Source organism: Mytilus edulis, chromosome 3, assembly GCF_963676685.1.
Source record: "Mytilus edulis chromosome 3, xbMytEdul2.2, whole genome shotgun sequence".
In the NCBI taxonomy this organism is placed as follows: Eukaryota; Metazoa; Mollusca; class Bivalvia; order Mytilida; family Mytilidae; genus Mytilus; species Mytilus edulis.
Window position 1 is genome coordinate 91645204 of NC_092346.1, and position 12136 is coordinate 91657339.

The window sequence follows — 12136 nt, forward strand, 5'->3', positions numbered from 1 at the left end:
TAAATCTGAAGGTGACTAACTAAGCTGTGAGCATTGGTTTAGTTTTGAGGCTTGTTCATTTGAAAGATAACTAATGAGAAAAAAATGACATTATAAAATGTAGATAATAGGACTATTTGACCTTTGTAAATAATGCCAAACTTAGTAGGTGGCTCTACTTCTTTAACATGGAAATAAAAAAGGATTCCACAGATAAAGCTAACTAGGTTTTCATACCTTGACTTACACACAGAAATCGGCAATGAATGTAGGTTGAAAACTTAACCTTACCATAAAAAGAATGACTAATTTACTTATTGTGAATGTTCCATTTAATGTAGCCACAGTCTACTACCACTTCATATATAAACTGATAGATATATACAGAAGTAAACGTTTCTTTCAATTGAGACAATATTATACAACTTCCGTTTCTTATCCATCATTTTTGGAAAGTTTGCTATAGCTTGCTATTGCTACTTTCCTTAGGCGTCGGCCTCAAACTTTCGGTTGACAGATTATCGCAATATATTCTGCTCCGATATAGTGTAGTACTAGTGTTTGAGATCTGATACTTGGAAGATTCTTTTAAAATTTTGAGTTACTACTGTTTTGACTGAAAAAATTACAGCTTGAATAAAAAAGAAATGAATGTTCACCGACGATTCAGATGAATTTAACTTCATTTTAAAAATGAGTATCACAAACACTACTTCGCGGATCTGCCATGCACTGAAGAGAAAATCACAAGAAATCTACGCGAGATTGCGTTTTCATTCATTCATGAATATTTCATGAATGAACATTTTCCCGCTCTACGTTTACCTGTTTACTATATGTACGTACGTAAACGTGGTAAAATCCCGAGAGTATCAAAAGAATCGGGAATGACTGATTAAAATGCGAGAACAAGTTGACGTTTTGACCAAGCCGTCGGATATAATTGAAAAGTGATAAGTGATATAAACAAAACATAGGTGAAAGAATATAAAATACTTAATTAAAATTAAATTATATGTCTAACGTCTCACGCCAAGGACGAGTAAAGGTATATACCGGATTTGATAAAAAAAATTATTAAAAAAATGCATTGTTTTTATCTAAACATCGATCGGAAGATTTTGATGCCAAAAATCATTTGAAAACTCAATTCCGTTATTTAAATACTAATGTGGATATAAGGAACTTTACTCGTTCAACATGCTCAAGTGGATCAAACTGACAGCAGAAAAACGTTGACCCAACGTCAGTTCTTCTTCAGTCTTCTTCCAATAATTTACATCGTACCACTGGTGTATTATTGTAAATTCGTATCATATAGCATCCGCATTAAAAGCAACCGAGTCAGCATCTACTTCTTCGAATATTATAGCTCAGGGTATCAAGACAAGTTCTGTAGAAATAATTAATGATGTGTATCCTTTGGCTAAAATGGCTGCATTTTCACCTCTAAACTTAGATAGATTACAGACAAACCTGTGCATCTGGAAAAGTTTTAAGGCATACCATGCCCTATATAAATAGATTTCAATTGCTTTGTCATCCAAACACAGAGGCAATGATTACCGTAATATATCAAATCAAATGGCTAAAAACAAAAATTCTCAAATGTAATTTACTCATAAGACAATGCTTAATTTCACAGCAACTAAAATGTGTTACAGGTTATAAGCACCTCTATGAATCTAGTGTATTTAATTTTTTTATTCCTGTGGTCATACTGCTGTTGTTATGCTCCCACCGTATTGAGTTTTATCCTTGTTCTGCTGTAAATATGTACGTCCTTCTCTTACTTGTACGTACATGTACCTCCGTACATCCCAAAATTCGTTTCTATTACTTTAGTTTGCCTGAACCAAATTGTATGAAACTTATACGCAATGCTTATAACCACAATTCACAAGTCAAGTTTGAATTTTAGTTGCGTCACTTTTCTAGCGTTTTATGCTACTTCACAAATAGGAAAGTTTCTGGAAATTTTAGTTTCTGAACTCTAACTTTAATTTGTCTTAACCAAATGCTATGAATCTTATACACACTGCTCATTACCACAAACATTGATCAAGTTTGAATTTTGGTGGCGATAGTTATATAATTTTAGAGTTATGCCCCTCGTTTCAGTTATCTAACTTTAGTTCGCTCAACCAAATGTTATAAAACTTATACATTGTAATACTTTTAACAATAAAACAAAGATCAAGTTTGGATTTTGGTGGAGTAATTTTTACTGCTCTAGGGTTGTGCCTCGTTACAAATGGAACCAGATGCTCCGCTGGGCACATCTTTATACGACCACAGAGGTCGAATCCCTGAACAGTTAGGGCAAGTATGGACACAACATTCAAGCTTGATATAGCTCTGAATTTGGATTGCAATCAAATTTTTGACATAATATATAGGTTTCTGACACAAAAAAATGTCAAGATCTTACAAATCTATTGCGCAAAACTGTGTAATTAGAATGTATACACAATGCTTATTACCCCATAACTCAGATCAAGTACACATTTTGGTAGCCTCACATTTACAGTTCTTGAGTTGTGACCCTTTATAACATTAATGCTAGCGGGGGCATCATTTTTGTCCAAAGGAATGTTCCCTATTTTTGATAAAAAGCCTTTAATATAAATTCACTTTCATTACAGTTTTACTTATTGATTTAAGTTACTGTAAGTAACTGTCTTATTTATAAAAAAAAGGATGCAGTATTTTTTGCAAAGAACCAATGCTATCCAAAAGAGTTCAAAGGAGGAAAATGTATTAATAACTATAGGCCACCATATGGTCGTCAAAAAATGAGAAATATTTGTACCATATACATGTAGAAAGCTATAAAAGGCCCCGATAGGAAACATGTGAAGCAATTCAAACAAAAAAACTTACGTGTTAATTTACTAAAAACAAATATGAAGGATTTAAACCAATAGAAAAATACTAATTCACAGGCCCTTGATGTTGACATGGCATGGGTACTTAAAAAGAAATTAACAGAGATTTCCGTATATTTCAATATTTTAGATCTACAGTTTTAGGTTGCAATAGAAAATATCAAAACTTTTTATGACAAACATGAAAAAAGTGATTTTTGATAATTACTGACGAGGCAATGGTTTAGTTTAAAACATCCAAGCTGTGATGAAATACATTTTTGAAATAATACACGTCTATAACCTTTTTGGAATAATACACAGCTACAGTTGCAAACTTTCCAGAGGTGCTATCCAGCACTTTGATTGTCATATTTCACTGATAGAGGGTCACAGATTATCGGTAAGCTTTTGATCCAAGGCTTCTCTATGGTCAAGCTGATGTCATCTGTTTGATCTTGTGGATGCTACCATGGCTTGGTTTATTGTTAAGGCAATATATGTGTAACTTAAGGTTTGAAGTTCTTCCTTCTACTCATGGTTTTAATTTTTTGTTTTGTAGATTGGTTAAACACTATACGAAATTCATCAGTGTATAAAAAGATAATGCTATGTAACAATTATAGAAGACCTCCCCTAAATTAAATAGGATCCATGCAGTGTACTGTAATACTTCAAATTTTCAAATAAATCTACTAAGAATCTTGACATTTGTGTTTCCAAACCTCATATTGACCACTTGGACAATTAAAAAACATCAGAAATACTAGACCCTTACTTTTATTAAGTTTAGAGAAAGGACAAAATGTTTGTTGAATGCCACGAGTGGAGTGCTAAATGCAATATAAGGAGATAGCTTGACTCAAATACAGAAGACTTTAATTATCCAGACGTTTCCTGAGATAACGAAGGAGAAAACGACCGAAACAAGGGCACAGTATAATTCAGAAATAAAGAATAAGCTATTGCATATAACAAGATCACAACCTAGACCAATGTGTGAAGCCAACCCGCAAAACAACATTATATGGTTAGCATTTACCACAAATACAAATATGATGAGGAAAATATTGACTGAATATGGAATGAATGACCACCAGCCAGTAGTCATCGATAAAGAAATAAACACCAAACCCCACTTGAACCACACAGAAAAGTATTATTGTATTCTATAAGGCAACATGCTAGTAGTAAGAAATGAACTGAAAGAATGATACAAAGAATTAAGTGAACGAAACGCAGTAAATCAGTTGACCTATGCTGATACCCAATTAAATCCATTTTAACAACGCTTATGTATGAACACATACTTTCAAAGATGTGCAGTAGATGGGATATAACATGGCTGATTAAAGTTGTAAGAGGCCTTAAGCTTTAGAAGCAAAGGGGTTTTAGTCCCAAAAGTGAAAAGAGCACAAAAAAGAAAGGACTGGCAACACTTGAAAGATCTCTGAGAAAGCAATAAAAGCGCTGTTCCTTTGCTTTTTGTGTGTTTTTTGCTGTGCATGTACTGGTTTAGTGTCATGGCTGAATACCCCATATCCGTTGTTTTTCTATAATACAACAAATGAAATGAAATACCAGAAATACATAAAATTTTTACTGGAAATTGAAATGATAAATAAACAAAAACTCACTCCTCAAAGGAGGAAAATGCAAGAGATTGTAGTCATACATAAAATAAGCCAAGCGAGATAATAATGGGGAGTCAACGCTCAATGTTAATTGAGTAATTCCGGACAGTAGCAAACAGAAAGCAACCCAGTTCGAATCGATTATCACGGACTAAGATATGGATACTTTACCAGATCTCGAAAAGGCAATTGCCCCCAGCCATCAGCAACACCAAAATCAGCGAAGTAGTAGCCAAACTACTGAAAATGTTAACCCAATGAAGGTAAATGACACAGGTCAATTATTATGCAAGATACTGAAAACAACTGTCAACGATATAGCTCTATATCTGAAGAACACATTTAGTAACACATGTAAAGCTATACCCGTTAAAAAAACTGGCTAATGGCGAACAGCATTGCATTGTAAAAAAAAAAGGAACCGAAGCAAGTCATTGTTGATTTGAACAAAGACTTTTTAAAATAAGGTTATTATCAATGAATGATTAAATATATAGTTCAAGAAAAAAGGAAAATTACTTATGAAAAGAGACTAACCAGTTTTAGTTTTGTCGTTAAGATAGATGTCGTGAAGAAATTGTGTATGAAAAAATTAGTACATGTGTATGAAATAATACACTATTTTCTTTTTTTCTTATCTTAGGAAGTACAGATGAAGTACAACAATTAAAACGAGAAATCTATGATAAAGATAAGGTAAGGAGTATAAGGACATATTACTGTATTCACCACTGTTTTGGTTATAAATGAAATTGAACTTCAGTCTTGTTTTCTGACACTTTCATGTTAATTTTCTTTTGCTACTTGATTGAAAAGTATTACAACAGTGCTTGCCTATGGATTAAACACATAATTACAGATAAAGCATGTCTGAACTTTGTGAAAGACTTATTTTTGAAGTTTTGTACTATAAGACGCCGATGAAGATGCCTAAAACTAACTACACTAGTAGTAAACAGTTGCTAATCTAACAAAGAAAGTTTTATCATATTTCAAACTAAACTTTCATCTTGTTTCTTGTTTCATAAAACAATTGCTTCCAATTGGAGGATTAAATCATTTCTTGCATTTTTTTCTATATAATACAGGATATACCTGCAGCTCATTTAGAGGATCTGTTTTACTCAGAACAAAAAGTAGTCTTGGGTATAATTGGTGGGATCAGAACTGATGTCGAGTAAGTAATTCTATAGATATAAAAAGATGCAGTCTGAGGGCCAATGAGACAACTCTCTATCCAAGTCACAATTTGTGAAAGTAACTATTATAGTTCAAAGTTAGGTCTTCAACAAGAAGCCTTGGCTCACACCGAACAGCCAGCTGTAAAGGGCCCCAAAATAACTAGTGTAAAACCATCCAAACGGGAAAACCAATTGTCTAATCTATATAAAAACAAGGAACAAGAAACATTTATGAACCACATCAACAAACAACAACCACTGAACATCAGGTTCCTGACTTAGGACAGGTACAATCAAATGCATTGGTTTTAATAGGTAACAGCCCTTACCCTTATAATAGTGTAACATCACAACTTAGAAAGACACACTATAAAATATCAAATGAAATGGCTTAACTCAATAAGCTATTTAAACATCCTTAACTTTCAAATGTTTGAGTGTTGCTGATGAAGGGTAATCCAAGAAAGCTCTTTTGACAAACCAAATTTATGCCCTTTTGTTTTCATTTGCCAGTACTTGTTCGAACACCACTGCTGGTGGACTGTTAGTTCTCCCTAGGGTATCATCTCAGAAGTAAGTGTTTAGGTCCAGACATCATTTATAACATATCATTTTAACTCACCTACAACTCTTTTTATAATAAATCTTACGATTAAAATTGATCGTAAGTTATACTGAAATGTGTATGACTTATGAGTATTTTTACTCTTAAATTTTTTTGTGAAAAGAGCCAGAGGCCCATAGAAACTTCCAGAGCCATCTATAGGTCAAGCAACAATCTTCATCATTCAAGGTTCTAAATATAATATCTCAAGTACCTGACCCACATCAATTTGAGAATCGGCATGAATTGTATCTAGTAAAGGTATGGTTCGGAAAAATGTGAAGTTGCGACAATTAGGTGTAAGACCCTTAACTTTAAGTTTTTGCTGTACAGGCATATACACAGCTGATGCTATATATTTGTAATATAGTTAGGTGTGGTTATGCTGCACACATTGGCAGTAAATTTTTTTAATATATTTTCTTATTTTACAGTATTTTAAGTGAAAAGTTTTACATAGAAGAAGAACATATCAAGGATCCAGATTTTGTTAAATTGACAAAATATATCGATAAGATTTAGAACAGTGCTACTGAGGGAAGGCTTGCTATCATAAAGAACATGCTACCACCACACTATACATACTATGACAGGGTAAATTAACCTTACTCTAACTTACTAAACAAATAGACAAAGTATGTAAGGTATACTAAGTGAGGAAGATAGACAGAAGATGGGAAATTCAAAACACAAGTCAAAGGAAACTGACAATGACATGACAAAAAATAAGACAACCAAAAGATATACACAAAACAATGCATATAAACTAAAGATTGAGCAACATAAACCCATCAAAAACTAAGAGTAATCTGAGTAGGAATTTGTTGCATAAAATTTATTGTTGAGTGTAGGATTGAATTTATTTCACTTGTGAAGTGTTTTTTTTTTTGTAGGAACTAAAAGTAAGAAAATTAAGAAAATTGTCTAAAGCAGCATCAGTACCCCAAATGATGTAAGTTGATTTACTAACAAACTTATTTATTATTATTTAAGGTTACAAGGAAAGTTTGGTAGTGGATACATAAGATATTAACCCTTACCATACTGAATTGTTTTCAGAAATTGTCTAAATTTCTAGTATTTGCAAAAATATGCAAATGATATGCAAACGAGCTGTACCCTGATGCTGATGCATACTGATTGCAATAAATCTAAGATAGACGGGGTAGGGTGGTCGGGGTGGGGAGGTGGGGAATGGTGGGCTTGAATGTGCCCCAAAGATGGTCCTCAGATGCAAAAAGCGTCAATTTTGATGTTTTTTCGTTCTTTTTCTCCACCTGTAAGTCCGAAAGATGCTAATAGATGCATCCATCTGTAGTTTTTATGTAAAGTGGATCCCAGTGAACACTGTTATCACAACAGTTGTTAGGTCGGAGTGAAACTGATCTTGGATCGTCAGTGTTAAGAAAGTCATTTGCACCAAAATTTACAAAATTTCCGATTTTTTCCGATTTTGAACTTTAACTCTTAACTCAGTGTTCCAGACCTCGAAGGTAAGCCCAACCCTCCAAAAAACCAAATTTTGTCCGATATCAAATTTTGAATTTCGTATTTGAGCTCAAAATCAATATTAAAAGTGAGAAAAATGACAATCAATAGTGTCAGATTGAGGAAAAGTGCATACACTACGAATTACATGGCATTACGATGCCTTCCAAATGTATGGAGCGCCATTGATGCCAAAGTAACGGTGGTTTGGGTACGGCCGTAATATTGCGGCCCCCGCACGACAAGGGTTAATGAATTTATTTAGAAATGAAAATGCATGCAGAAACTTAGTGGCTATAATACAATGTTGGAACTTGAACCTTTGGTCAGATCTTTTCCATTATTTGTTTACCCCCTTCATGGAAAATTAATTCCCTTTTAATTCATAAATGCAAAACTATGTGAAATGTGCACTGGGTTAGTGATGTGGTTTTTTTTAAACTGGCATCAATGGTGTCATTGTTGTACCAACCTCTTTTATATACGTTTGTTGCTCATTATCTATAATTTTCTTGTCTATTCTCCACACTTAAACATGTGCACCGACCTCCAGAGATTAATAGGACACCACTACCTACAATTGGTGCTGCACTGGGAACATTAGGTAGTAAGACCAGCAATGGACTAATTACCTGCAGTATACCAGAAACAAGAAAGTTAGATGTTGTTTGTATGTATTAAAAATAAACTGTGTATATGGATATTTTCTCTAGACAGTATTTTACAACTTTCCCATTTGTGAAATTCATTGGTGTCTACTGTCATCTCCATATATTCCATATATCCTACATATTTTCTTTAATTTGAAATTTCTACTGAAGACCATACTGATTCTTTCGGACAGAGAGATGTAACAACCTCAACTTTGGTTGAAAAGTATTTCTTTTTTTTCCTTTCTCCGATATTATTCATTAAAAGTAGTCATGTGTCTAGTAGAGACAAATGATAGTTCAATCAGAATCACTAGCAGTTAACCAATGTGCATAAATGGCAAAGATCCATTAGGAAAGGACAACTCAAGGCAAAAAAATAATTTAAAACTGAGGAAATTGTATGACCTAAAGACCAGGTATGCTGACAGTGTTAGCAACTCCTGCTATGGATAGACCACCTTCCATACAGATCTTTACTCATGTCATTTTGAGGATTTTGGTATGACAGATCAGATGACTAATATGGTATCTCAACATCTAAGCCCAGGCCTTGGAGTCATAAATCTTTTGAGTCATTTTTTTGTACTCATACTCCAAAATCAACCATTCAAAATACTGGATTTCATGTTTTGAGCATGATTTTTTATGTTCCAAGCACCGAGCAAAGTTGTATGACTCCAATCCATGGAAAACATGTTGCTAGTAGTTTAAATCACGTACACATAGTTCAGATCAACCAATTCTTGATGGTGACTGTAAAACTTATATATGATGTCTATTTTAGACATTCTGCTAAATAACTCTGTTTGAGCAGTATCAACATTTGCACAATAAAGATTGTTATATCTACCAGATATGTTGTTTTATTTATTTAATTCAATAAATTAATGCTTGGATTAATTAGTATGTTAATTGTATTAACATATGGAGTAATAGTATACTGATGAAGGGCTTTATTTTTTTTTGTATTTTCATGATTTAAATGTTTTCAATTTTGTCTTTTTACTGATCTAGTTGAATTTCATTACAGGTGAGAATCCAGTGATAACTAATCCAAGTACAGGTAGAATCAACAGTATGGTATACCTCATGCACTTCCCTCATATGGCACAAAATTTTGTAAGTATGTACTATGTAGTCACCACAAATGTAAACATATAATATAAGAATGCTATTTTATAAGCTTATTATCTTATTTAATTGTTATTTTCAAAAGGTAAATATTGCAAACATTTTTTAAAACATACTTTAAAATGTTGTTTTCTTACAAAATTTAAATCATTGTGATTAAATCAAGACAGTTTCTGTCATTGCTGTTTTGTTTATTTGCTTTTTAATAATTATCCAAGAAAAGCAAATGTTAAGTCTGATTCGGCTTTTTAACTATTTTGATCTGAGCGTCACTGATGAGTCTTATGTAGACGAAACGCGCATCTGGCGTATAAAACTATTTACACCACTGGGTCGATGCCACTGCTGGTGGACGTTTCTTCCCCGAGGGTATCACCAGCCCAGTAGTCAGCACTTTGGTGTTGACATGAATATCAATTATATGGTCATTTTTATAAATTTACTGTTTACAAAACTTTGAATTTTTCGAAAAACTAAGGATTTTCTTACCCCAGGAGTAGATTACTACCTTAGCCGTATTTGACACAACTTTTTGAAATTTTTGGTCCTCAATGCTCTTCAACTTTGTATTTGTTTGGCTTTTTAACTATTTTGATCTGAGCGTCACTGATGAGTCTTATGTAGACGAAACGCGCATCTGGCGTATAAAATTTTAATCCTGGTACTTTTGATAACTATTTACACCATTGGGTCGATGCCACTGCTGGTGGACGTTTCGTCCCCGAGGGTATCACCAGCCCAGTAGTCAGCACTTTGGTGTTGACATGAATATCAATTATATGGTCATTTTTATAAATTGACTGTTTACAAAACTTTGAATTTTTCGAAAAACTAAGGATTTTCTTACCCCAGGAGTAGATTACTACCTAAGCCGTATTTGGCACAACTTTTTGAAATTTTTGGTCCTCAATGCTCTTCAACTTTGTATTTGTTTGGCTTTTTAACTATTTTGATCTGAGCGTCACTGATGAGTCTTATGTAGACGAAACGCGCGTCTGGCGTATAAAATTATAATCCTGGTACTTTTGATAACTATCAATACAGATTCTCTTTTACTGTATGGAGATTTTTTTTTGTACATTTCAATTTCTATGTCACATGGAATATTGTTACAAAAAGTTGGAAATAAACTTACTTTTAATAGTATAAAAACTTTGAAAAATATGATTACTGCAATTTTAAACAGGTCAACCACTTGAGAAAATAAAGCAGGGCATACAAAAAAACCAAAGACCAAAAACAAAGCCACAGTCAAAAATAAAGAATAAGCTATTACATATAAGATCACAAATAAAAGCGACAGTAGTATACTGCAGTTCAAAAGTCATAAATCGATGGAGAGAAAACAAACCCGGGTTTCAAACTAAAACCGAGGGAAACACATCAACAATAAATCGGAAAACACCGGAACAACAAAAACACTGAAGTGCAACAAAAACATACACCAACATAAACGAACTATTTGATAACAACTGCCATATTCCTGAGTGGTTACAGGATATTTTAAGGAACCTAGAAGAATGTTCGAACGCTTACCCGCCAGTGGCGGATCCAGAACTTTTCCTAAGGGGGGCCCGCTGACTGACCTAAGGGGGTCCCGCTCCAGTCATGCTTCAATGATTTCCTATATAATCAACCAAAGTTTTCCCACGAAAGGGGGGGGGGCTGGATCTGCCTATGCCCGCAAAACAACATTATATGTCTAGTATCTATCACAAATACATATATGATACCGAAAACATTGACTGAAAATGGAATGAATGACCACTAGGAGTAAAAGATGAATTGAAAGAATTATACAAAGAATGTATATAAACTAAACGCTTAAAAACTTGACATATGTTCGATACCTATTCAAATCCGTTTTAGCAGTTTATGAATGAACAATACTTTCAAAGATGTTCAGTAGAAAATGGAATAAAACATGGCTGATTAAAAGTTGTAAGAGGGCATTTTTTTGGTTGTAAATGGGTTTTAATCCAGAAATCGACATAAACACTACACAGAAAGAATTAGAAACACTGAAAACGACTTAATTGACAAATAAGACATGTGAAATGTACAGAAAATACAAAATTCCAACCACAAGCGATAAGACTTATCGAACAGTGATTACTAAAGAAACATCATAACTAAATACATGAATGTCGAATTATAAATACCGAGATACGTCGTATATATAGCAAATTATTATGCGAATTCACATTCTAGAATAGGTCACGTTTGGTACTTAGCAGATAGACGCCGTAGGTGGTTAATCACAATCTAAAAACGTGGTGAAAATCTCGTTAGTTAGTAAAGACAATTACACATCGTAAAGATCAACCAATTCGTGCCCATTAGATTTACAAATATGTTGTCGATTAAAACGTCAAATAATTTGATAATGTCCTCTTCAGTGTGGTTCTTCACAAAATAAGAATTATTATAACCCAAAACCAAGAAATTTATATCAACGATTCCCATTTTTATAGAAAGAGCTTTAATGTGATGGTTAAGTCAATCTTTCAATAGAGCATGGGGAATAGTAGTGTGAAGCGTAGAAAATTCAAAGGTTTTAATGTTGCTGCAAAATTGCAAAAATTGTGATATAAGACCT